The sequence below is a fragment of the Triturus cristatus genome, chromosome 2_2, assembly GCF_964204655.1.
Source record: "Triturus cristatus chromosome 2_2, aTriCri1.1, whole genome shotgun sequence".
Classification (NCBI taxonomy): Eukaryota; Metazoa; Chordata; class Amphibia; order Caudata; family Salamandridae; genus Triturus; species Triturus cristatus.
In genome coordinates this window covers 1,189,612,659-1,189,638,731 of record NC_140582.1, presented here as the reverse complement: position 1 = coordinate 1,189,638,731, position 26,073 = coordinate 1,189,612,659, and the positions used below count along the sequence as shown (strand labels likewise).

The window sequence follows — 26,073 nt, the reverse complement described above, 5'->3', positions numbered from 1 at the left end:
AATTTACAGAAATGCATGATCTGTAATATGTGGTATCACTTTAGGAAAAGATGTTGGAAAACTCAAGCAAGGATTCTATTTTGTAAACCAATTTTATTCAATTACATCTCATCAAATTGGTACCATACAAAGGGATGAAATAGTGCCATCTTGTTGTTGGGAGTAATTAGTGACAATCATGTTAACGGTAGTACCCCATTATGCGCCGCTTTTCATCTAGAGTCTCCGCCTCTTGAAGTGCACCTGTGTTCATGGAAGGAAGAGGTGTGGCGCCGCGGCCAGGGCGACTGACTCCGGAATCTGGGGATCACGGTTCGATCCCCGGCACCGGTGGCAGATTAGCCCAGCACCATGTGACTCTGGGCAATAGCTTGCTTAATCTTCCTGACGGCCCCCAGCGCCTAGAGACCCTTACAGGTGATTGGTCGCACTTTTTCAAATGTGGATTATTATAATTATATTATATTCATCCATCTTATCAGCATCCCCAGGAGAGCCATGCTCTGTATCTCTACAAAGGGAACCGACCCCATAAGTGTCTGTACTAGTCCTCACTCATATCTATCACAACAATCAACGAATTATCAAAATACCCCCTCCCACCCTACTCATCCCCCTCCCCCCCTCAGGCATGTCGCTCCATCATCTAGTTCTCAGTGTGAAGTAGTATTTAATCATGTAGGGCATCTGGCATCATATTTCAAGAAAGTAGGTATCTACATAGAGGGGAGCTAATATATAGTACATGCTTGTCAACTCCTAAGCTACCAGCTCAGATAGGGCACTGTTTCAATCCTTATATACAAGTCTTTTCACTCAAGAGGTGGTTCGGTGTCATCAGTCAGGTGCTTAAGTAAGTCCACTAACGCCTCCCATGCTCACGCCGTGTCCAACAATTTTTCATTACCGGTTCTCTGGGCCTCAAGCAAGGATTCTATCTGGTAGAAAAAGTAATGTGTTCGTGGAGCCAACATAAGGCCATGTCAAATTGTATCCTGGCAAGTTCAATCTTCAGAAATATAGGGGCTACCAAATATTATAGGCTGTACAGGCCATTATATTTGGGATACTCCAAAGGAACCAGATGTGAAAGCTGTGAAATGATATCAAAAATGCAAAACAAGACTAGGCGTCTAACAAATAAGAGGTCCTTTAAACTGGTCAGTGGCTAAAAGGAAACCTTTGAAAAGTGGGGACAAAGATATATTAATGCATGAGCAATTTTGTTTGCTACCCCATACAAAAAGATATTGGAAAACACAAAGATCGGTACACATTGTTAGAAAAAAATATTGTGTTCACTTAACCAATATGGAAATGTCTTGTTACTTAACCATTTCATATGTTTTCTAAATGTGAAATACAAAATGCTAGAGAGCAAAGAGAGAATGTGCTGTAACCAGTAGCACCCACGATTGGCTGCCAGTCACTAACCAGACCAAGTAAAAGGAGTATCCACCACCTAAAACCAAATAACATATTGAGGCTAAGGATATTTTTTTGCTTTCATTTTTTTTAAATTTGCTATGCTTCCCCTTGAATTTGGCATGCCCTTCACTTTGCACCTGAAACAACTGCCTAGTACACCTATAAACTCTGACCGTAACTTTTATGTGTTAAAGTGAAGCTTGCGCTACAGGTATTTGAATGTCTGGATTCTCTTTGGGTTGTTGACCATTACACTGTTCATTGCCACACAGCACTTTTAGTGTTCCCAAGCCAGTCAGTCTTCTCTTTTGAACTACAAGAGCGCTTTGCATGCTGCAATTTTCCAGCCATACTGTCAATCTTAAAAGAGAAACTAAAAGTCCCAGAATGCTCAATGTAGACTAAAAAGTGAAGATTTACATCTCTCGTAATAAACAGAAACTTGACACTGGGGCTGCACCAGAAACGAATATCATTTGGTTATGTTTACTATTCCGAAACAGTGTCGGCACATGAAAAGGTATTTGTGTAAGATGTCCTCTATTCATTTGTAACAATTATGCTTTCTTTTAATAATCATTGTGGAAAATTACCATATTTGTGTGGCGTCCCTCCAGATTTTTCCCATATCTGCTTTGCTGGCTTTACAACCCTGTGCAATTCACCCCTGCTAGTAGAGTGCCTGTGCGCCCTCTTAGATATGGTTAATTTGGCTTATTCCTCATTGGAATATTTAACTTGCTGTCCTTACTATATGATGTAGAAAGTGAACACAGGATCCGGAAATGTAATGGCACTAGAGGACTTCAGTGACTATAGTGCCATCAACTACAGCGGCAGGGCAAACATGGCTTCAGGCCTACCCTGTGTATTCCTGGCTGCTTCACTGTAAAAATCTACTGTGCATTCATTCAACAAAACGTTTTTTGTCAGATAAAATTGTTTCTTTTAAATATCAAAAAGTCACTCCTGTGTTGGCCGTATGGCCCACAAGGCAGTGTGCTTGGTCAATGAAAGTATAACAGTAGAAATATACAGTCAACAGTAGAAATGTACAGTTAACATGCCCTTATAGTGACTAGCACCCAAAAGCAATTTTAACTGTGAGAAGACTCTTGCTATCCCAAAGGGAAACACTGGGAAGCGATTGTAAAAATAAATGTTGGTATCTCCAGTTAGGGTCCAGCTGCAAAAATGATGAAACAACTATTTTCTATTAGTTATTAAAATCCCAACTCAATGGTGAGAAGTCGTATTTTTAATGAATATTAGGGAAAGGTATATTTTAGAAAGTAAAATGTTCCCTGCTTGAAGCTGCTCGGGCTAATTTGCATTCTCTCATAAGCAGTGGCCCCGCAAGAAAAAGCCATGATGAATGGTATGAAAAATGATCATAGGGCAGGTACAATGACTTGGGAATCAGGAGTTGTTTTTCTCTTCCCCAGGCAGAAAGACCAGTGGGGTTGGCCCAGGAACTTAATTTACTTCTAAGGGGTGTCCCCTGTAACAGGCAAATGTTTGGTAACACCTGGAGAGGTCCGGGCTTATGTCCTTCTTATTAGGCTGGCACCAAATGCTACCTCCAGAACTGGTGTAGGGTAGCCGCAGAGAAGGAGAGTGTTGATTTCCCTGGTCATACATCTGGGAGGGCAGTGCACACATGCTCTGCATAAAGAGAAAAGGATTTCTCCATCTTGGTTTTTGAGAGTGAGGGGACACTGTGGGATTGCTTACAGAAGGGCAAACAGGAACAGTTTCAAAAGCGGGTAGGGTTACCCCTAGAAACCATTACCCATTCACTTTGGACGCCATTAGGAGCAGTACACTAGTTGGTACAAAGCATTAATATGGAACCTCAAAACACCCTTTTTAATCACACTTTATGGACCTGTGGAAGAAGAGATGAGGACCGGACCTGATTTCTGTAATTAGAGCAGAGCCTTAAAGGATTGCACTTGCTTCCCCTTGTAACCGGGACAAAAAAGTAGACACCTATTGACTTGTGTAGCTATACGGCCACAACAAGCTGCAATAGGACTTTTCCATGAAGTGCCCTGCTGACCAGTAACAACTGGACCTGACTTGCAACCTGCTGATGGCCTCTCCTGGAGTGAGTCTTGACTCCCAACTGTTGTTTCTCAGGTCCCGGAAGCCTGAGCTGTGTCTAACTGCACTTGTCATACCACCTCTGAAAAGTTGCTACCTACAAGGTTTTAGATTTCCAGTTCTCAAGAGGACCGGAACACACAAACCCATTCTACCCACCCACGGCATAGCCACGCTGGTTTGAAGAAAGTGGTTTCTCCCACTTGGAGCTTCGCCGCAGCAGCAAATCAGTGGGCCCTGATCGATAAGGTACCGGGCCTCATGGAACTCACCGTGGGATAGAGCCTGGGGGCTTGACCCACTGAAGGATTTTGACTTCAATTTCAGAGACTGAGTCCCAAGGAAAAACTCTACTGTGGCCATTGACTATCAATGGTGTGTAATCCTTTTCAGTGCTATTATCACCAGAGGCGTAGCTAGAGCTTGTGGCGCCCGGGGCTATGCCTTAGATTGCCGCCCATGGCATCCGCAGCCATGTGATTGTGTGAGCTTAAGTCTAGGACTTGAATTTTGAATCTCACCTCACTGTCAAATTTTGGGCACAAATACTTCTCACATGGATCATTGGAATGCTAGTTTAACATTGGTCTATAGTGCAAAACGCCGCCACACGTCTCCCTACTTCACACCCTTAAATTTACTTCCACAGCCAGTCTGCTGCATGACAACCACTGGCTGACAATTGTACCCTGCGTACAATTTAAAACTTTATGCTACATGCATATATGCCTATCCAACTCTGGGCCTTTATATCTGAGTTCGTAGGTGTCTTTGTACTCACCCAAGCACTCTCTGCGCTCAAGCAATCTCAAGTTGGCCGTGATTACCAAGTGAGGAAATCCCGCCAAGGAGGTCGAGGTTTGAGCCTGTCATTCCTTCTCAGCCTTCCGTAAATTGTTAAAAACTTGAACGTTCTAAATCTTCGGATAGCAAATTTGATGTGATACGTTACCATGATGAGGAACCTGCACAGGAAACCTTCTTTAGGCAGCCATGCGCTTTATTTATCGTGTATAATAGTATGTTGGGCAATGAATCATCTGCTCTGGATGGGGAAGGGATGGCAGCGTATAATAGCATAAATGAAGTTTATTTATTTTTTAAAGGATATAATTATTAGAAAAAGAAAAGTCATGAAGTAAATGCCACAGTTCTTAGTTACTTAGAAGCCTGATATATCCACACATGCGTGGCAGAGTTATTTCTTGTGCATCGAAAATAAATATTTGTAACTTTAAAAGAATGGCACATTAGTGGAGTTTGCATATTCTTGCTCATTCGTTTTGGAGGTGCTGGGATCACATTTATATTTAGCATTCTGTAGCCCTAATAATTTACAAGTGTGAAAATGTGAATGTAATGCGCTCCGTTTCCGTTGAATGAAGCGCCACCTAGTTCCAGTACGGACTCTCCTGTTGTGAATGCTTAATGTTTTCAGCTGCAACAATAGCTTTCCAGCCACGCTAAATAACATTTTAAGTACTTGAAAAAAAATATTTGCGTGACTTTTTCTCCTTGTGTTTGCTTTTTTTTTAAGTATAGACCCTCTTTTTCTTGTATCCCGGATAGAATGGTTGACTTTAAGGCATGCTCTGAAGAATTGTGTGGACTAGCAGTTTTGAATTCTTTGCTTCACACCTGTTGCTTCACAGGGTCGCCCCACTCACTGCTGCCGCTCCTGCCTGCCTTTGCCGCCTCCTGCCTGCAGATTCCTTCGCTCGCTGCCCGCTGCTCCTGGGAATTTCCCGCTGCCCGCTGCTTCTTGGAATTTCCCGCCACTGCCTCCCTGCGGCCCGGCCCCCCTGTGACTCCATTCGCCGCCCGCTCCCGCCACCCAGCTGCTCCTCCCTCCCGGCTCCTTACTTATGACGCCCCCAGAGCGACCGCGCAGCGGACGCGCGCAGCGGGAGCGCCGATTGAGCGCCGAAGGTGCACCAAAGGTAAGCCCGTCTGCGCCCGTCCGCGCCTGGACCGCGCCCAGCGCCAGACCACCTGGTCCTCGCCCTCGCCAGCACACCCTGCACATCTACGACGCCAAAACCCTCCACGCACTCAACGCCGGCCGAAACACCGCCTGCTACCGAGCCACCCCAAGACGCACCCACGGACCCTTCACCTGCCTGACCTGCCGCTTCACCGGCCTCCGACCCAACACCGCACCTGCTAAACCGAGCCCCAGCAACAAACACCTGATGTGCATCCTGCTCAACACCCGCTCCGTTCACAGGCATGCCGTCGAACTCTGGAACCTCCTCGACTCGACAGCACCAGACATCGCCTTCCTGACGGAAACCTGGATGAACGCCTCCTCAGCGCCCGACGTCGCCATCGCCGTCCCGGAAGGCTACAAAATCACCAGGAAGGACCGCGTCAACCAGACAGGAGGAGGCATCGCCATCATCCACAAGAACACCATCCGCATCACGACCAACTCCGATGACACCTTCACCTCCGCCGAACACCTCCACTTCCAGATACACACCGACCCCAAGACCACGCTCAGAGGCACCCTCGTCTACAGACCACCGGGACCACGCACACAGTTCAGCGAAGACATCACAGACTTCGTCAGCCTGCACGCCATCAATTCCACCGACTACATCCTCCTGGGGGACCTCAACTTCCACCTGGAGGACAACAAGGACCGCAACACCACTGCTCTGCTGGACAACCTGGCCAACCTCGGACTCAAGCAACTGGTAACCACCCCCACCCACTATGCCGGCCACACGCTTGACCCAGTCTTCTCATCCAGCAAATACGTCACCTTCAGCCACTCCACCAATCTCCAGTGGACTGACCACAGCTGCGTCCACTTCAGCTTCAGTAAAACGACGACCCCCCACCACCCTCAACAAGCCCCCCGCAGGAGCTGGAACAAGATCACCGGCGACCAGCTCACCACCTTCCTCAGCCAGAACCCCCCCACCAGCTCAACGGACCCCAACGAAGCCGCCAACAACCTCACACAGTGGATCACCAACTGCGCAGACGCCCTCGCACCACTGAAGAAGAACCCCCCCAGCAGACGCGGCAGCAAGAAAGCCTCCTCGTTCACCGACGAGCTCATCACCTCCAAGAAGAACTGCCGCTCCCTGGAGAACACCTGGCGCACCAACCAGACCACAGACAACATGACGGCCCTCAAACACGCCACCCGCAAACACGACCAACTGATCCGCGCCACAAAGAAGACAGCCTTCGAGGAACGACTGGAAAACAACACCCACAACAGCAAGGAACTCTTCAGCATCGTCAAAGAGCTCTCCAACCCCAACGCCGGAAACCATGACATCACTCCCTCACAAGACCTCTGCGACTCCCTCGCAGCCTTCTTCCACGACAAGATCGCCAACATTCACAACAGCTTCGGCCCACCAACCACGAACCCCACCACCGAACCGATGCCCCCCACCGCCACCCTCCGCACCTGGACCCCAGTCAGCACCGAAGACACAACACGCACAATGAACACCATCCACTCCGGATCCCCTACGGACCCCTGCCCACACCACATCTTCAACACGGCCGACCACATCATCGCACCCCACCTCCGCGACATCATCAACACCTCCTTCAACACCGCCACCTTCCCGGAGTGCTGGAAACACGCCGAGATCAGTGCCCTGCTGAAGAAACCAACTGCAGACCCCTCCGACCTCAAGAACTACCGCCCCTTCTCGCTCCTCCCGTTTCCTGCCAAAGTCATCGAGAAGACCGTCAACAGACAGCTAGCCGCCTTCCTCGAGACCAACGGATCCCTCGACCACTCGCAATCCGGCTTCCGAGCCAACCACAGCACGGAGACCGCCCTCATCGCAGCCACAGACGACATCAGATCCCTAATGGACAACGGGGAAACTGCAGCCCTCATCCTCCTGGACCTCTCCGCAGCGTTCGACACTGTCTGCCACCGCACCCTGGTACAGCGCCTGAACAACACCGGCATCCAGGAGAAGGCCCTGGAGTGGATCACCTCATTCCTCGCCGGAAGAACCCAGAGAGTCCGCCTCCCCCCGTTCCGGTCAGCGGCCACCGAAGTCATCTGCGGCGTTCCACAAGGGTCATCGCTCAGCCCCACCCTCTTCAACGTCTACATGAGCCCCCTCGCAACCATCGCACGTCAACACAACCTCAAGATCATCACCTACACCGACAACACCCAGCTGATCCTCTCCCTCACCAGCGACCCGGACGCCGCCAGAGCCAGCCTACACGAAAGAATGAAAGACGTCACCGAATGGATGAAGAACAGCCGCCTGAAACTGAACTCAGACAAGACGGAGGTCCTCATCCTGGGATCATCACCCTCCGCCTGGGACGACTCCAGGTGGCCCCCCGCCCTGGGAGCCACCCCCAAGCCAACGGACCACGCACGCAACCTAGGCTTCATCCTGGACTCCTCCCTCTCGATGACCAGACAAGTCAACGCCGTCTCGTCTTCATGCTTCAACACCCTGCGCATGCTTCGAAAGATCTTCCGGTGGATCCCCACCGAGACCAGGAAGACGGTCACCCAGGCCTTCGTCACCAGTCGGCTGGACTACGGGAACGCCCTCTACGCCGGCACCGCCGTCAAACTCCAGAAGAAACTCCAACGGATCCAGAACGCCTCAGCACGACTCATCCTGGACATCCCCCGACACAGCCACATCTCCGGACACCTGAGAGACCTGCACTGGCTCCCCGTCAACAAAAGAATCACGTTCCGACTCCTCACCCACGCACACAAGGCCCTCCACGACCTGGGCCCCAAGTTCCTCAACAGCCGCCTGACCTTCCACAAGCCCACCCGCCAGCTCCGCTTCGCCTGCCTCGCTCTCGCCACCGTCCCCCGCATCCGCAGAGCCACTGCCGGAGGAAGATGCTTCTCCTACCTGGCAGCCAAGACATGGAACTCCCTCCCCATCCACCTCCGGACAACGCAAGACCATCTCGCCTTCAGGAAGCAACTCAAGACCTAGCTGTTCGAGCAGTAGCGTCCCCCCCCCCCAGCGCCTTGAGACCCTCCGGGTGAGCAGTGCGCTATGCAAATGCCTATGATTGATTGATTGATTGATTGCTTTAGGAATTGGTTTTGGCAGCAGTAAGTAGTGAGAAATGAGCGCGAGGGCTGGCCAAATATACCCAGGGCCGTCATTGGTAGCGCCTTCGCATGCTACAAGATTGACGGCCCTGGGACAGGAACCACAAACAGGGTACGTCGCTTAACAAGCAGGTGCACTTGCTGTTCACACAGGGGCCGCGCGGCACTGGCGGCCCGTGGCGGTGACCTTTATAATTTATTTGGGGACACTACTGTAGTGACTGACAGTAGTGTCAGCAAGTGTCCAAATAAATTATAAAGGCCGCCGCGTAGGCCGCCGCCCCAAAATAGTGCCGCCTGGGGCGAACCACTGCTCACCCTAGCTACGCCACTGATTATCACTTTAATCTTTAAAATTCATATCTGATGTATCCCTTAATGGATTAGTCTTGTTTTGGTGTCATTTGGCTTATTACATTTTACTCTATTTTTATAATTCGGTTTGGTATTTTTATTGCTTGGTGTTTTTTACTTTATTTCTGTTCTGACAGTGGACATTGCCCTAAATTAAGCCTGTCTTATCTACACCATTCCTATCAGCGGGTGGAGCTTAGGTTAATTAGTGACTTTGAAGGTCCACGCTATCTCGAATTGTGAATATTTCTTGAGATGTATAGTTGTCCACCCCAAATATGAATCCAATTTCTTGCAATCATAGAAGAAATGCATATTTTTAAAGGACTGGTTTGGGTGCTTCTTGTTTTAGGTGTAAATGTCAAAAGGAAAAAAAAATACATAGTTGTATTGCTTTTTAGGTTGAGACTAGGGAACACACATGTGCTGTCTGGAAGACCTGTTATATTAATAAAGGAGTTTGCTTCTGCCTGCTGCTTAACATTGGTTCAGTCCAGTGTCACTCTTCTTTGTTGCCTCCTAAGTGGCTCATGCAGTGATAACTCACTTCAGTATTTCGCAGAGGAGCACCGCCTAAATACAGTTTCTTTCCGTTTGCATTCTTTATCTGTTGTTGGGGAGAACTATTTTTTCTTATTGTTGCAGCGCGGCATGCCATGCTTTATCACTGTGCAACAAAGGTAAAGCCCAGCTCATATGTTCAGCCGCCCATCCCTGCATTTCTCTCATTACCAGCCCACAAACCCCCATTTCTATCATCAGTCAGTGGTGAGAATAAAATAGTGGTGGCTCGCCTGGATGCTGTGAACTTAAATGCATGAAGTCTGCCCTCTGTGTGACAGTACCTCTGCTAAGAGCCGTCTCGCTACTTTCACTAGTACTTGTTTTGTGTTGCTGCCGCTGTATTAGGTTCGCGAGGCGTCAGCCATGATTACGCAGTTTGCGATCCCTTAACCAAGATGGCGCATCCTAAACAGATTATCTTCAGCGTTGAAAGTACCTTACCTAATATGGCGCCCTTAGGGTGACAAAGTAAGGGTGCTGCGCTGGTCAAAATAATCCAGTTTTTGCCTTCCTTCTGCCTCCGGTGCTGGCTGAGCTGCTGGAGGCCCTGGAAGACAGCAACGAGACCATGGGGTCCACACTACTGCAGCAGCAGCAGGTGAAACTGGGCCTGGCGAAGCTGGAGCAGGCAACGCGCATGGCCTTGGAGCTCCATTTGTTCAGGTAGGGCAGGGTGGTGGGCTGTCTGGGCAGGTACAGCATCACAAGTTCGGCAGGAGTGCTTTTTAATACAATACATGCTGAACACCTGAAACTGTTATCTGCAACTTTGCAAGGCATACAAAATGTTTCTAGACGCGTGCTTTGGGTATAGTTATACTTCTGATTTGTGAGGCTAGACTATTGTGTTTTCAGAGCGCAGTGCAGCCTTATTTCTTCTTCGTGGTGCTTCTGTGAATGTATGGGTCAGGTGTTTGGTGAGAGAATAAGGACTTTCACCTAGCCCATCAACTAAAGCAGTATATTAAACAATCTGGGGCCGTACTGCAGATGAGTGCGCCAGCGCTAATTGTCGCTGTGCGCTGTACTGCAGATGAGTGCGCCAGCGCTAATTGTCGCTGTGCGCCAGAGTATGTCTGTGCTTAGGCGCATTGGCGTCTGTGTGCTAATACAATATGCACACAGACACAAACGCTTATAAACACAGAGTTCAAAGTCTTCACCAACATCACGGCGCATTACAGACTGATCCTCTGTAATGCCGTTGGGCGCACAATCTGGCGCACAGTGACAATTAGCGCTGGCGCAGTCATCGGTAAAACGGCACCAGAATATGATATCTTCTGTTTGGTCTTCCAATTAAGTAAGCAACAGAGATACTGGGAGCTGCTGCTGTGAAGGCTCACTCAGAAATGTTGCAGTCCTCAGAACAAAAAGACGGTAATGCTGCCCCTGCTGTGCCAGTCATGCCATCCCTTCCTTGCCCCCACACGGTTAAAAGTTGCAAGGCTCCGGAAACATGTAGCATGCCCTTTGTGTGCATGTCATGCACCAGAGAGTTTACAAATAGGCCTATATTTGGCAGTCTCAATGCCACAGACTGGCATAATTGTGTTCATCAACAGGGCATTGTCAACGTGTCCTTGCAACGTGCAGAACACCACATGCAAGTGCTATAAATGGGACCAGTCATCAGACTTTTCCTTCATCAGTCATAATTAGTAACTGTCTCTTGTAAGGTTTGATGGAACACAGCATTTAAGATTTGAATGGGTTATACCAGCGTCCAAGTGTAATACTGTGTTGGAAGACTGCAGATTAGGCAGGCATCCAAGCAGCTGACAATGAAGCTTAGTTTCGGGGTAAGGGCACAAAACGACCACCAACTTCTGAATTGTAAATGGGATTTTATGTTTATTGAGATCTGGGCCACCGTGTAGCCTGATATATCATCCAGTCTTGATCAAAGGTCCAATAAAGTACAAAACTTTCCTTTTTATAAATATTTTCCCTATGTGTCCATCTTTTTCTTTCCATACCAACCATCTGTAACTTTCCTACCCATGCATCACCTACCATCTTTTCATTCAACTGATCACCCAGACATCCATGCATGTACAGCCAGCCATCCATTCAAGCATTCATACAATAAGCTATCATTCCACCAACCCATCCATCCTAACTGCACCTCTGCTTCTTAACTGCTCACATTATCTGGATGGTAGCCACATAATTCCACTACACACGACATACACCGACTCTACTCTATAGCACATAAATATTTACATTTACTACGCCAATAGCTTTAACTTTCGTTTTCTAACTGATCACTCCACTGAAAACAAAAACAAGCATTAGCAATGCAATAGGTCTCGCATTTGCGAGAGTTTAAGCTATCGGCATTGTAAATGACAATGCCTTTTATTGATCTGTTTTGTAATTAACACATAAATAAAAAAACATTGTCATTTACAATGCTAATAGCTCAAACTCTTGTAAATACGAGACCTATTTCCTTTCAAAGAAGTAGCCGCCATTGTCCCGGGCTGCTTGGAAAGTGAAAGCACGAATGGTGCGCTGAATGTTGCAGGAAAGCCTGTTCTGCCTGCAGTAGGAGAAACTCATTTGAAAACCTTTAGATTAGATTGTGCTGTGCAGCATGAGGCAGAAGCGTGCACCAGGTTCTGTGAGTGAAATCCAGCCATGTGGGCAACCAGCATTAAAGTGTGCTGACAGTGTGAGACACAAGTGTGCACAAGGACCTGTGCCTTAAAAACAGTATTATGGAAAACCAGCCTTAGAGTGTGCTGTGCCACATGAGACACGAGCGTGCACCAGGGTCCATATATGAAAACTATCATTAGTGTGTGCTTTACAACGTGAGGCATGAGAGTGCACCAGGATCCGTGTGCGAAAGCCAGCCATGTGGGAAACCTGCATTAGAGTGTGCTGTGCAGTGTGAGGCATGAGCGTGCACCAGGGTCCATGCACGAAAAACAGCTGTGTGGGAAACCAGCATTAGAGTTTGCTGTGCAGCGTGAGGCATGAGCATGCAACAGTATCCGTGTGCGAAAAACAGCCATGTGGGACACTAGCATTAGAGTTTGCTGTGCAGCACGAGACATGAGCGTTCAGAAGGACCCGTGCATTAAAACCAGCCCTGTGAAAAACCAGCATTAGTGTGTGCTGTGCAACGTGAGACAAGAGCGTGCACCAGGATCTGTGCGCGAAAGCCAGCCATGTGGGAAACCAGCATTAGAATGTGCTGTGATGCGTGAGACACAAGGATGCACCAGGATCCGTGTATGAAAACCAGCATCAAAATGGGTGCAGTGAGACACGAGCGTACACCAGGATAAGTGCATGAAAAATACCCCTGTGGAAAACCAGCATTAGTGTGTACTGTGCAGCATGAGACATGAGCGTGCACCAGAATCTGTGCATAAAAACCAGACATGTGGAAAAGTACATTAGAGTGTGCTGTGCAGCATGCGACACAAGTGCGCACCAGGATTTGTGTAGGAAAACCTGCCCTGCTATGTGGAAAACCAGCATTAGAGTGTGTTGTGCAGTGAGTGACATGAGCGAGAACCAGAATTCCTGTTAAAAAACCTGCCACGTAAGAAGCTGGCACCAGAATGTATGCCGTGAGCCACGAGCATGCACCAGGATACGTGTACGAACAAAGGCAGTAAGGGAACTAGTCCCAGAATGTGTGTTGTGTAGCCTGAGACACGAGCGTGCACCAGTATCTGCGTACGAAAACCAGCAATGTGAGAAACGAACATCAGAATGTGTGCCACCAGTGTGCACCAGGAGCCATGTATGACAAGCATGTGCAATGCAATAGGTGTCGTATTTGCCAGAGTTTAAGCTATTGGCATTGTAAATGACAATGACTTTTATTTATCAGTTTTGCTAATTAACACATAAATAAAAGGAATTGTAATTTACAATGCCAATAGTTCAAACTCTTGTAAATGCGAGACCTATTCAAAGAAGCGGCCGCCGTTATTCTGGCTGCTCGGAAAGTGAAAGCACGCATGGCACACTGAATGTTGCAGTAAAGCATGTTGTGCCTGCAGTAGAAGGAACTCAAAGAAAATAGTGCTTACAGACTAAAAAAGACGTACCGTGTAACAACTGAAGTAAAAGGGCCAGTCCTCATGGGAGGTTACAAATGAAGACAAGGCGGTACTAAGGAGGAACTTACAAGCCTATTAACGAATCAGAAGCCAGCATTTACGAAGGACAATGATACAAGCCAATAGCAAATATGGGAGGAGAGTGTACGGAGCTTCTATTCCATGCTTCAATACATCATGCCACAGAGTAGCGCATGCGCTGCCCAGGCTTGACCTAGAAAATAAGTAAAAAACATTGTCATTTACATCGCCAATATGCTCTAACTTTCACAAAAGTATGAGACCGATTGCGTTGCCAATGCTTGTTTAATTAGCATGGACACAAAAAGATAGGGCAGCTGGTAAAATGCCAAGTATGTTAAATGAGTCAAACTAAACATGCACTGTTATTCAACTTATTGTGCAAGTTATATGTTTGTCATTAACACCTTGTAACATATTCATTATATGACAATCAAAACACTTTCTTTCCCCATTTTAATACTTTGCTTTTTTCATTGCCTTTTTTTTTTCCTCCACCCCCTAATCTTCCACTCGTTTTGATATTATTTTTCCCCTTATTTGAACCCCCTGTTGTTTATATTCTCTTCCCCTCATGTTATTTCGGTACGATTCGATATGCTTCAGAAATAGTTTCTTTGCTTTCGCATTGTTTATTCCCTTAATTGCTATTTCCATTACGATTCATTTTCTCCATTTATTTCTGTCTGTCTCTCTTCTTGCAAAAGTTTCAGGTGATTTATCGCTGTTGAATCGTGTATCCCCTAACTCGGCCCGAGCAGTGATCAGCTGCTTCTGTCTGAATCTGCCCGGGCTGAGTTTCGTTTCCGAAAAGTCCCGAAGTGCAGGGGATACACGATACCGTGGGGATACCAGATATTACACAACACCGGCACTGCCAGGGGCTCGGCAATGCAATTACTTGAATGGTAATTGCATTAAGGTAATTAGGCCTCCGGGCGCCTCACAGTTCATGAAAGTAAGTTCCCGGGCAGGGGAGCCTGTGTGGAGGGTCACCTGCTACAGTGCTGGGGGGACCCGGCAGGCAAGCGCCACACACAGGTTTCTCCTGAGATAGTTACTTTCAAGAGAACTGTGAAGGGTACTACAATTGCCATAAAGTTAATTACATTACACAACCCCGCACGGTGCTTCTATAAGCATTAAGCAACTACGTTAGGCTCAATGAAAAGGATTACAACTAAAAAACACTTACCTGGCTACTGCCGGCTGCCACCTCTCCTCCGTCCTCTTCGTCTTCTTGTCTTCTTCCTGTCTCGGCCGGCAGCAGGAAGCACCCGGGCTCCCAAGCCCCCAGCCAATCACAACGCTGCAATGCAGCGCTGTGATTGGTCTGAGCACCTTGGTTCGGCGCTCAGGCAGGGACAGTGAGCCTGAGCATGCTCTCCACCCAGGCTGTAATTAAGCCTGGGAGGAGAACATGCCAAGTGCGCATGACTGTTTGGCCAGCCTGAGACGACTTGCCAAACTGTCACGCACACTTGGAGAGAGCCACCACTCCTCCCCCCAGTGCTCTGACATCCCCGAGCCCAGCCCCACCCACAAGAAGCAAACGAGACACTTCAGTGTGTTACTGGAGGAGCCCCCTGCAATATTTCTGTACCCAGAGAGGTCCAAAGTGGTTACCAAGCAGGATAATATTGGCTTCAAGGAAAGAGTTGCTAGTCTTCAGTGTGCCAGTGGAGAAAAACAGTACACATCATGTCCCTCCCCCTACCATACGACATTAGATTCACTGACCGAGTCGTTTCCGGGTCCGAACCGCTCCGTACGCCCCGGTCGAAAGCTAACTGTGGCGTGCAATGGATGCGATTTACAACCGAGCCAGTACCATGCACACGTTGGACAGCCTGTGCGAGCCAGAGTGTCCGGCTCGCAAAAGCTCCCGGAGTCGGACTTTGGGGGTCCGCGTCGGACCCCCTGACACCCGCAGCCCTATGACTCGGACACAGGGGGAGACCTATGGGTCTCCCCAACACAGGCATGTACGGTGCGGGTGGCATCAACGCGTACCCACTGTAGGGGGCGCACTTGTTCGAGACGTACCCATTCAGTCAATGGGAGCCCATGTACGCGTCGTACGACCGGCTCCCATTGACTTCTATGGGAGTCCGACCGAACCGAGTCCGACAGCATACGTGCGCATCGTACTCACTCGGTCGCACTGTAGGGGTCCGGCTCGGTCAGAAAACACTCCGGATCCGACTCTGTCGGAGTGCTTTCTGACCCGGATCGGAATCGGCCCCTATGTGTGATGAGGGCACAACAAAGGAATGAATTTATCATATCGGAGTCTGGAAGAGCCTTTTGTTGAGACTGGAACATCTTACACCAGGACAGAGACATCACAACGTGGCAGAGGTTGCTGCATCTCACAGCATGACCACACAAAGGCAAGTGCAATAAAAATATTACTCTTCTTAGAGACATTCAAATGGGCCACCAGTATCCTATCAATATATAATGATACTGGTGGCCCACTTGAATGTCTCTAAGAAGAGTGCTACGGAGCAGTAAGTGATTGACCTATAGAAACTCTGAATGGATAAAACTGATGGAAAAGGAAGTCAAGTGACTCAAGCACTGGAATTTTGAAATCAAGCTGAAGGAAAGAAGGAAAGGGGCCGATTTGAGGGCAGAAAGAGGAGAAGGAGCACGGGCACCGGGTTCCATGGAATAGGATCCTAGCTTTAGGGTATGAATTGCTTTGGCAAAGACCACAGCGGTGTGGCCCTGGTGGTCAAAGAACACAGCTGGCCTAATTAATAAACATAGGGGCATATCAGCAAGGGCCGGCGATAATTATCGCTAAGCGCACTTAGCGCTAGGATAATTATCGCCGGCTAGCGTGGATTTTTATCGCTGAGATAGCGTGCTATTAGCAACGCTTATCTCATCAGCGATAAAAATCCTAGCGCTAACTGCCTAACGTGAGATTATCACTGGAAACCTAGCGATAATCTCACGAAGTGTGGCGTTAGCTTGTTGATAGGGCCTCACAAACTTAGCCATGATGTTCACCTTCCATAGGATATCATGGCTAAGTCAGTCCTGAAGCAGGTGTAAGGAAAGTAGCGATAACAGGGGTTATCGCTACTTTTCCTTACGCTATGCTTCATAGCGTGGGGCTTGATGATAGGAGAAATGTCGCTTAGTGACATTTCTCATGTCATGTCATGTCAGGAACGCCCACTTTGCATCTCATTAGAGATGCAAACATGGGCGTTAAGAATTTGAGCGCTAATGCAAGGTTTCGGCCGAAAACGGCCGCAATAGCGGTGATAATTTTCTATCGCCAGCTTGATGATATGCCCCGTAGCTTACACTTTTGAGTTTTTCAATTTTCCCTTTTCTTTACCATGAGGGGACTCCATAGTTGGTGTGGGGATCTCAACATGCTTAAGTATAGGGCAAACGAATAAAAGAATATTTAACTCAAAAATAAATATAAAAAATATGTCTGTAAAATATTAATGACAATTAATTTATACATCTATTTTAAATGTAGATCACAATTAAAAATACTACAGCACTGTTAAATTACCTTTGAATTAAAACTTTCATTAATGGAACTATATTAAATGAAATTAAAATTCATTTTCTGAAGTTTGAATTAAAAATAAATTCATACCTAAAAATAATATTTTTTTAATGTGCATTAATAAATTCTTAAAAGTGATGTATGGAATTGATAAAACTCAATCTAATTAATTGTAATAACATCGATTGTTATATCTTTTTTATTCAAAATAGGTATATACATTATTATAAAAATATTTTACAATTGAATCATAAATATTTTCCTTTTTTATATAAAGTTTAACATTGGTTTATATTTTGACTATTTTAAATAATTTATTGTAATTTAACATTATTTCCTATGAGGTTTTATTTTCAATCCCTACCTTCATTATTTGCTATGTGAGTGTGTTGCAGTATCAGTAGTTGGCCATGTGTAATGCTGGACTTGCTACTGTTTTTACTACTGTTTTTTTTCGTAGCAACTTACACTCAGTGTTTGTTATACTACAAAGTAGGCTACTTACTAAAAAGTGTAAACTTACTCATTCGTGAAAGTTAGCTTTGTGAAGCTGGCCCAAAGAGAGGAACAAGAACAATAAAAAGCATCAGGGAACGTGGGGGCGTTCCCAGGGTATATGAGCAACTTTCTAGAATACAGTGACCATCCTGACGGCCTCCGCCCATGGAGTGTGAAGAGGGGCCGGTCTAGCCTGCTGGAGTACTATGGTGTTAGAAGGTGGTTCTGACCATCTGAGCCGCCCGGATTTTACACTTTTTGAACACCTAATTGTTGAGCTTTTACTGTGGGGGAGCCTCATAAGTTGGGACTCACCCACAGTGAACTCATGATGAAAGGGACTGCATGTGGATTTTACGGGTGTCCCCTGGCGCGAGTAGTCCGTCGCACTGCATCCAGAGTAAGGGGCACCGGGCTGGTTACATGCAGACATGTGTGTACATGCGTGTGCACAAGTGTAAGGACTGCGCAGGGGAGATTCCTGGCTTGCACAGCCCCGGAGTAGCTACAAATTGAATGGTGTGGCAGGAATTATGCAGAGCTGGGTGGTGCCATGGAATAGGCTTTATACAATGGGAGGAAACATGTAAGGGAAAGTCAGTGTGCTTCACTGTTTCCACTGAAAGACCACTTCATTATTCCCATATGAGGATGGGGATCACATAGGCTAGTTTCACTTCCCTAGGGCTTACAAATTCCAGACACGCACTAAAGTCCACTATGACATAGGTGAGAAGAAGTATTCTGCTGAATTCAAAACCATAAATGTACTGCTTATGGGTCATCCAGAAATGTCATATTCCTCTGACTTAGCTCATAACCAGAGCCTGGCTGGGGCTGACCCTGCCAGGCTGGATTAATGACCTTCGTCCCCATGCTGTAGCGCCAGAGGCTTAACCCTTCACGACCAGCATTCCAAGGGCGAAGGTCTCCTCTCCAAGAAGAGCAGACGGGTGGAGCTACAGGTTAATCCATCAGCAGCTGTCACCTGGTGCCAGGCACCAAGCTGCTCTGGAGAGAAGGCAGCAAAGGGGGGAAGGGGCTTTCAGAGACCATGTGGCATGAGACCCCTGGACGACGACATTTTGAACTGACTCAGAGGCCTGGGCAGGAAGGAGGGAGCAGGGGCAGAGAGGTGATGTGTCTCTGCTTGATAGGGCAAGAAAAGACTTCCGACCAGCCCCTCCAAATTCCCTTAAAAGAGTTTGCATAGGAAGAGGAGCTCTCTCTGGGGTGTGGTCTGCTGAGAACGACTAGTGCTGGAGCCTGGCACCATGGGCAGCTGGAAGGAAGAACCTCCAGACTGGCCCAGGACCTTGACTTGCACCATAAGGGAAGACCAGGACCAGGGAGCAGAAGCCTGGGCCTCGGTACAAGGAGAAGAGGGGCCAGGAAGAGAGCCAGGTGGAAGGCTGGCGCAGGGAGGCAGTGAAGACCGCTCCCTGCTGAATTCACCCTCCTGGAGACCACGAGGGTGAAAGAAATTGCTCCCAGTGGCTAGGGAGCGCCTCCAGGAGCAAGAAGAGGCCAAAATGGTGCAGATCTGTACCCTGGGGCTGAGATATGCCCCCCAGAAGGTAGGCGACCTTTGACCTCTACTGGGACGAATGGTGAAGCGTGTGGGGCTTCGCCGCTGGTCTTATCTGTGCCCCCGGGGTGGGTCAGGTCCAGGGGGCTGCCCCCAGCAGAAATAAAGTCTGGGAGCGCTGTTGCGCTCCCCGTGAAGAGCCCCAACAGAGGGGCCAGGAGTCCACTCTGGCCCCCGATGACAAAGGAAGCCGGGGAGCGCCGTTGCGCCCCTCGCATAGGTTCCCAAGGGCCTGGGATTCCAACTCTGGGCCCCAATCATGGTGGCAGAGAGGAGGGGGACGTGCCGTCGCGCATCCCCGCTCGTGAGGAAGTCAAATCCAGGGCGCGCCATTGTGCTCCCCGTGAAGATGGCCCCCCCTGGGACCCCATCTCCGAGCCCCGACATGAGGGAAGAGGAGGGGGTAGTGCCGCCACACTCCCCTGCAGCTGGAGGAAGTTGGGGGGGAGTGCCGTCACATTCCCCCGAAGACCCGCCGGTCAAGCTGCAGCCTCCGTGTCTGCCCGCAGGAGCGGGCAGACCAAAAGAGCAGAGGAGGAGAGACATGGCAGAGGCAGCTGGGGGTGGGCTCCCCGAGCTGCCAGCAACTCGCCTGCTGAGAGGGGGGTCTGGGTGGGACCCGGCCCCCACCAAGGATCCAATGCAGCGTGAGGCCACCAGCATAGCAGCATTACTCTCCCGGAGCAGCGGGAGAGCCACTGCTACAATATGCATGGGCCGGAGAAAGAGTGCCGCATAATGCCTAGCGGGGCAGGTGAAAACCGGATTGTTGGTGGCGTGTGGTGACCCCACGAGGATGGGGTCACCACCAAATGAGTGAAATGGTGCTGGGGGAGCTGCAGGAGCAACGCAGTCCTCCCAGCATGAAGAGTCAAGTCCCCCCCTGAGTCTCTGGGAACTCCAAGGAAATAACCCATCAAGGGCTCAGCCAGCAATCAACTTTCACCCAGGCTGGAACTTTTGTTCTACAGCTGAGGGGTGCCTAGGGATTGCCTCAATGTGTGGAAGGCTGTGCTGGGGATGTCTGGAGAAGGGCATCCTCTGGAGGTGAAGAGGTGCAATTGTACGAGAAGTGCAGTCACCAACAGTTATTTCTATGGTGGGACTGCAAGTCACATGTGTAATGTGAATTCATAAGCAAAGTGGGTTATGTTGCCAGACATTCCTGCTTGGGTGTCTGGCTGTACATGCTTAATCCTGTGATTATAACTGTGATGCATTTTAAGGGCTGTGATTGCAATGCATTACAACTGTTATCAGCTATGATAAGTACCTCATTTAAAGTGATGCCCAAACATATATTCTTGCTACTGCTTTAGGAGAAGAACAACTCAGACTGTTAGCCACTAAGATTTAGAGGTGCATACTCTATGGTCAGTATGGTCAGTATGAGATGCTCAGACAGGGTTATGTTACTGCAGGGCAGGTGTGCCTATTTGTAATTCTTGTTGAGATGATGGGGTGGGTCGCCACTGGGATGGTGCCAGTGGGCCAGGCCCTCGCTCCAGGTTGTGTCAACCCACTGCATTAGGGGGCAAGATGAGGTGCATACATGGGAGCGGTGGTACTAGACCCCACCCCCCCCTGCGGGAGTATAGTACCACCCTCCAAGATGGCCGCTGTAGTTCCTACCACAACCACGGCATCAGACGTGCATACGATCGGTGTCATTCCACTACACGGGAACTCCAGTCCTTCACGCTCACCGGGTGCGCTCCGACGACTACATCTCTGTGGAGCTGCCGCTGCAATTCCTGAGAATATGCACACCGTTGCGGTAAGTTTCCCACTCACCCTGTGTCACCTTCCCCTACCTCCGCCCACCGCATGACCTCCTAACATTGAGCTCATTCCGTTTAGCAGGTTTTGTCGCTCTCGCCACCCATTCACAGATGGGACACACTTTTTAACCTCCGCTGGGCATGTATTCACGGTGTGGTTGCCCTTCCAAAATGGACGCATCACCATCTCCGTACTGCCACGAACATTAAGCTGCGCATAGGACCTTAATTGCCAGGTTCGTGCATTGCTTCTTACCACCAGATTTTCTGCCTCGGTCAGGTTATCCTACCACATCCTCATTCCTCTGCTTCCTTTTTTTTTCCAGCTGACTATCATTGCTGCCAACTCTATCCTACGGAGCTCTCTTACTACCAGGAAACCACTGTCCCATCCCACCGTATCCTTGACTAGGTCAGTCCTTAACTGGTCTATTCCTCCTGCAGTCCAGTCAGGCACTGCCACACGCTGCATATTTTTTGATACTTAATTGTGTATTGAAATGCGCGAAACTTCTTCATGTTTGTGCATGGTTTGAGAGTGTTCCATTCTGTGAATCTACTTCAGATCTTCTTGATTACCGTAACCTTCCCTTAATATTTCCTACCCCTTCTTCCCTTTTCCTTTTTTTTGCAGACAATAGATACTCTCAGGCATAATCTAAGTCCTGATGATGATCCCTTTATCATGTAATGGAATCGAAACGTCATCGACCCACATTACCATGTGTAGGAAGGCGGAATCCGACTACATGGTTGACCTAAACTTTTTTCCTGGTGTTTTGAGGGTTTTCGACTAGTCTGGCTGGGATCCTGCTATTCAGGACCCCAGCCTATCTGCTTACTCCCTAAATGACATGGTGTGCACATTAGGTGCACTAGTGATTGGATACTGTGGTCCCTTGTGAGCCCCTAGTATATGGTACCTTAGGTACCAAGGGCATAGGTACTTCACAGGCCTACCAGGGGCTGAAGCATGTATTATGCCATCCCTGGAAAGGAGACTAAATCTGACACCACAGGCCTGCTACTGCAACCTGGGTGAGGTGGTGCTAGCACTCCTCACTGAGATAGGTTCACTATATCTCTCCCTACACACACATTTAAACCTATCAGACACCCCTAAGGCAGGCCCTATCAATCCTGAGGGCAGGGTGCTTGGTTTCCATGTGAGGGGGTGCCTCTGCCTGAGCAGGGCCCCTCTGCCGCTCTCAGAGTCCATTCTCTGGGGCTGTTTGTGAATGCGGTCAAACCATATACTCTTAAGTGCATTATAACTTCGCGGTTAATGCTAACTTTGGAATAGCTGCATCCAAACATGTAGTGTTTGGTGTCAAACGCTTTGGAATCATACCCCCACACCAGTAACTGGTGTGGGAGTATGATCCCACCCTTCTAGACGGATAGACATGTACCTACTGTGGAAACCAGGACCTTCGACATTCCTTTACTTACCTGCCTTGGGTGGATTAGTGAGGCCCCATCGCTTCTGAAGGCCCTAGGCCTTGTCCCTTCTCAAGTCGTTGGGCCCGATTCACAGAACTAACTTCAGACAAAATCCTAAACTTACTACCATTTTCGTATTCACAGAAGGCACTTACTCATTTTGGTATTCACAGAAGTTAGGAGTCCTAACTTTAGGACTCCTAAATGCCTTCTGTGAATACCGAAAGTCTTAAAATTAGGATTTTTCTCAGTTTAGGAGTCCTAAAGTTAGGACTCCTAACTTTACTACTACTAAACTGAGAAAAATCCTAATTTTAAGGCTTTCGGGAGTCACAGAAGGTATTTAGGAGTCCTAAAGTTAGGAGTCCTAACTTTAGGTCTACTAAATTGAGAAAAATCCTTATTTTAAGACTTTCGGTATTCACAGAAGGCATTTAAGAGTCCTAAAGTTAGGAGTCCTAATTTTACTACTACTAAACTGAGAAAAAATCCTAATTTTAAGGCTTTCGGGAGTCACAGAAGGCATTTAGGAGTCCTAAAGTTAGGACTCCTAACTTCTGTGAATACCGAAATGAGTAAGTGCCTTCTGTGAATACCAAAATGAGTAAGTGCCTTCTGTGAATACCAAAATGGTAGTAACTTTAGGATTTTGTCTTAAGTTAGTTCTTTGAATCGGGCCCCTAGTTCCTAAGTCTCTTTTTTAGTATATGGTCTGGTACGCCCCTAGGGCCCCAGCCATATGTGTGCTTAATTTATTGTGAAACGTTGTTTTGTGCATATGTTCCTGACTTCTAATCTCATAAAGATATTACTGGAGTGTGTCTAGTAATAAATACATATATATTTGATATATATACCTGTGTGGTGTCCTTTCATTTAGTAATTCGAGAGATTATAAGGTAAAACAAGCTGCTTTACATTCCTCTAAAGACTTAACCTGAAGGCTGCTCTCCACAGCTAGCACTAGGATAGCTTTCTTTAAAAGGTTGTCTTAAACCTATCTACCATAAGAGTGGAATTGTACTGGTGCAAGGTGGCCACTTTAACTAGTGACCAGCATATACCAGGCCAACTTCTCACACCATGACTATTGCACATTATTCAGACCCCCCCCAGGATATTGCGGCATGGATTAGCAAATTTAGCAGCACAAATATGGAAATTTAGCGGCACAAGTATGGAAATTTAGCAGCATTTTTGTGGCACTTTATTTACTCATAATCATTAATTTTCAGCCTAAAATCAATGGAAACTGTTTTAGCAGAGTATTCCACTTTGAAATATACATGTTTAAAGTGTCTGCAGCTCTACAGAAGCACAGCTCCAGTCCTAACCTCGTGGAGGGGAGCTTTATTTCTCCCTGGGATGTTTTAGTGCCCATGTATGCACCCTTCCCCACGCAAATAGAAGAGATACTGTATGAACATCAGAAGTGCACGCTTCCTGCACACACAAGAATGAGTACCACACAGACATCAGCAATGCAAACTTCTCTTAGACATACACATGCACCCAAAAACACAAAGTGTGTGTTGGTGAGTTTTCATCATTCGTGAGTGCTGTATGTGTTGGTCTCTGTGTGACCATGGAAGCCAGTACGTCATACTCTGTCTGAACATGTATGTGTCCTTCTACATGCATGTCCTATACAGAAGGCAAACCTATTGAATTGTAAATTACTTTTTAATGCATGGCAGTACCTGTTCTTAAGGACATCCAGTGATCTCTAAACAGCCCTACTGGGCCTTCAGAGGTGCATGCACGCCACTCTGCCCCTGCCATGCCTATTTGTCAAGGGAAGTCTGACATGTGCCTGAGTCTGTGGGAGCTCTGTCTGCCCACCAGTAGTGTTCCTTAGATGGTACAGACATTTCCCAAATTCTACTGGATTATCATATGCACCCACAGCAGGTGCCTGATTCTACCCCAGCCCTCCTGATCTTTCACAAACACACCTGATGTGACCAAATCTGGCAGCACTCTGTCATTTACAAAGTGAAGTTTGTATGCAACTGACTATACCCCAACCCTACATCCGCAACCTCTGTGCTACTCACCGATGAGAGATGTAACTAGCTTGTGACTGGCCCTTCTTCAGGCCCATCTGCCTCGAGACTGAACATGTAACACGTAACGCCATTACAAGTTCTGCCTGCGGTTTCCAGCCCTGCTTCAGCCATACTTCCCTTTCAGAGAGGCACTGGCATCTCGTTGAGGTTAGTACCCATGCTATACCAGCTTGACAGATGCGCCTCTCGCACGTGAAGGAATATGTTTCAGCTGTACTGCCCTTTCAGATGTGCCCTTCAGACTCTATATGCAATCTGAATTTCCTCAAAGCTGAACATTATGCATGCATAAATTGGACGAAAATGTGCATTGGCCACTTAGCGTTTTTTGTTTCTTTACCAGGAGAATAGTTTCCAAATGGAGAAACCACCTCTTCCCGTATGTCATGGCGGTGCTCCCTCTCTGTACAACTCTGGTAACAAATGAACACCTGCACCAGCCAGGGCTGACATGGTGTTTGCCTGCCCCCAGGTGCCAGACAGAGGACTCTGGTACGCCTTAACCTGCTGCTCTGAAATCAGCCTGTGGCTTGGTTCAATCAGAGCAGACAGAGGAGTGAGGGGTCGACAGCTCTGTTCAGCATCAACTTCTCTGCAAAATAGTTTTGCATTCCTAAGTATTGGCGAATATTTGCCACCATTACCTTGCTCATCGTACATAATTTCAACATCTATAGTCCGGAAAAAAAATTGATGACATTTTTCCAGATTTCGCAGGCAGTTTTATAGAAATCGCGGCATTTTTACCAAACTGACGATTTTGCGATTTTTTTGCAAATCGCAAAATCCTGGAATGTCTAATTATTGATTCGTAAACACAGTAGCATTGGTACCAAAAATCGTGACATGGTCTTTGTAACATTGTTAATCGTCACTCCCCTTTAAATGTCTGAGATTTTTACAGTTCTTCCCTTGTAAATTTTCTAGTGTATGTTGTTTTTTGTTTCCCACTTTTATTACCGTCCTTTCTTTTATGTGATTGAATAAATATTCAGATATTATTTCTTGTGAGTTTGTGACATGGAACATATTCATTTTCTATGCATATTGTTTTATGCATTCTTAAACCTGGGGACCACCTGTTCCTCAATAAGCATAATTAAAGAAGGAAACATGTTCCTGGAAATAAAATGTTCCAGCAGATTGGCTTTTCTACAAGTGAATGATGGTCTGGAGTGTGAGTCAATTGACGAGGAGATTTTTTTGGTTGATGAAGTCGATAAGATTATAGAGCGGCAAATTCATCATGAAGAATGGGTAGCAGCTATGCAGGAGAGTAAGGTGCTGCCGGAAGTGAAGAAGAACAAGTAGGAAGGGTCATCTGTGAAGGGTAGTTCTTCAGATAGTAGAGTCTTTCCATCATGTGAGAATGGAACTTTGGTATTCTGGAGGTGTTATGTTGAGAGGATAACTGTTGCTTGTGCCGGAAGCTTAGAGAGAATGTACTTTGATGTTAATCCAAGAGGAATCAAAATATAAAGAAGGTATGCGGTCCCTAGTGAAAGCTAG

The 26,073-nt window shown here is 47.5% G+C and overlaps 1 protein-coding gene across 1 annotated transcript in view; it reads left to right on the top strand.

Annotated features, from left to right (window-relative positions):
• LOC146863354 (uncharacterized) overlaps positions 1-26,073 on the top strand; it is a 237,333-nt gene that overhangs the window by 166,329 nt on the left and 44,931 nt on the right. The window lies entirely within an intron of this gene.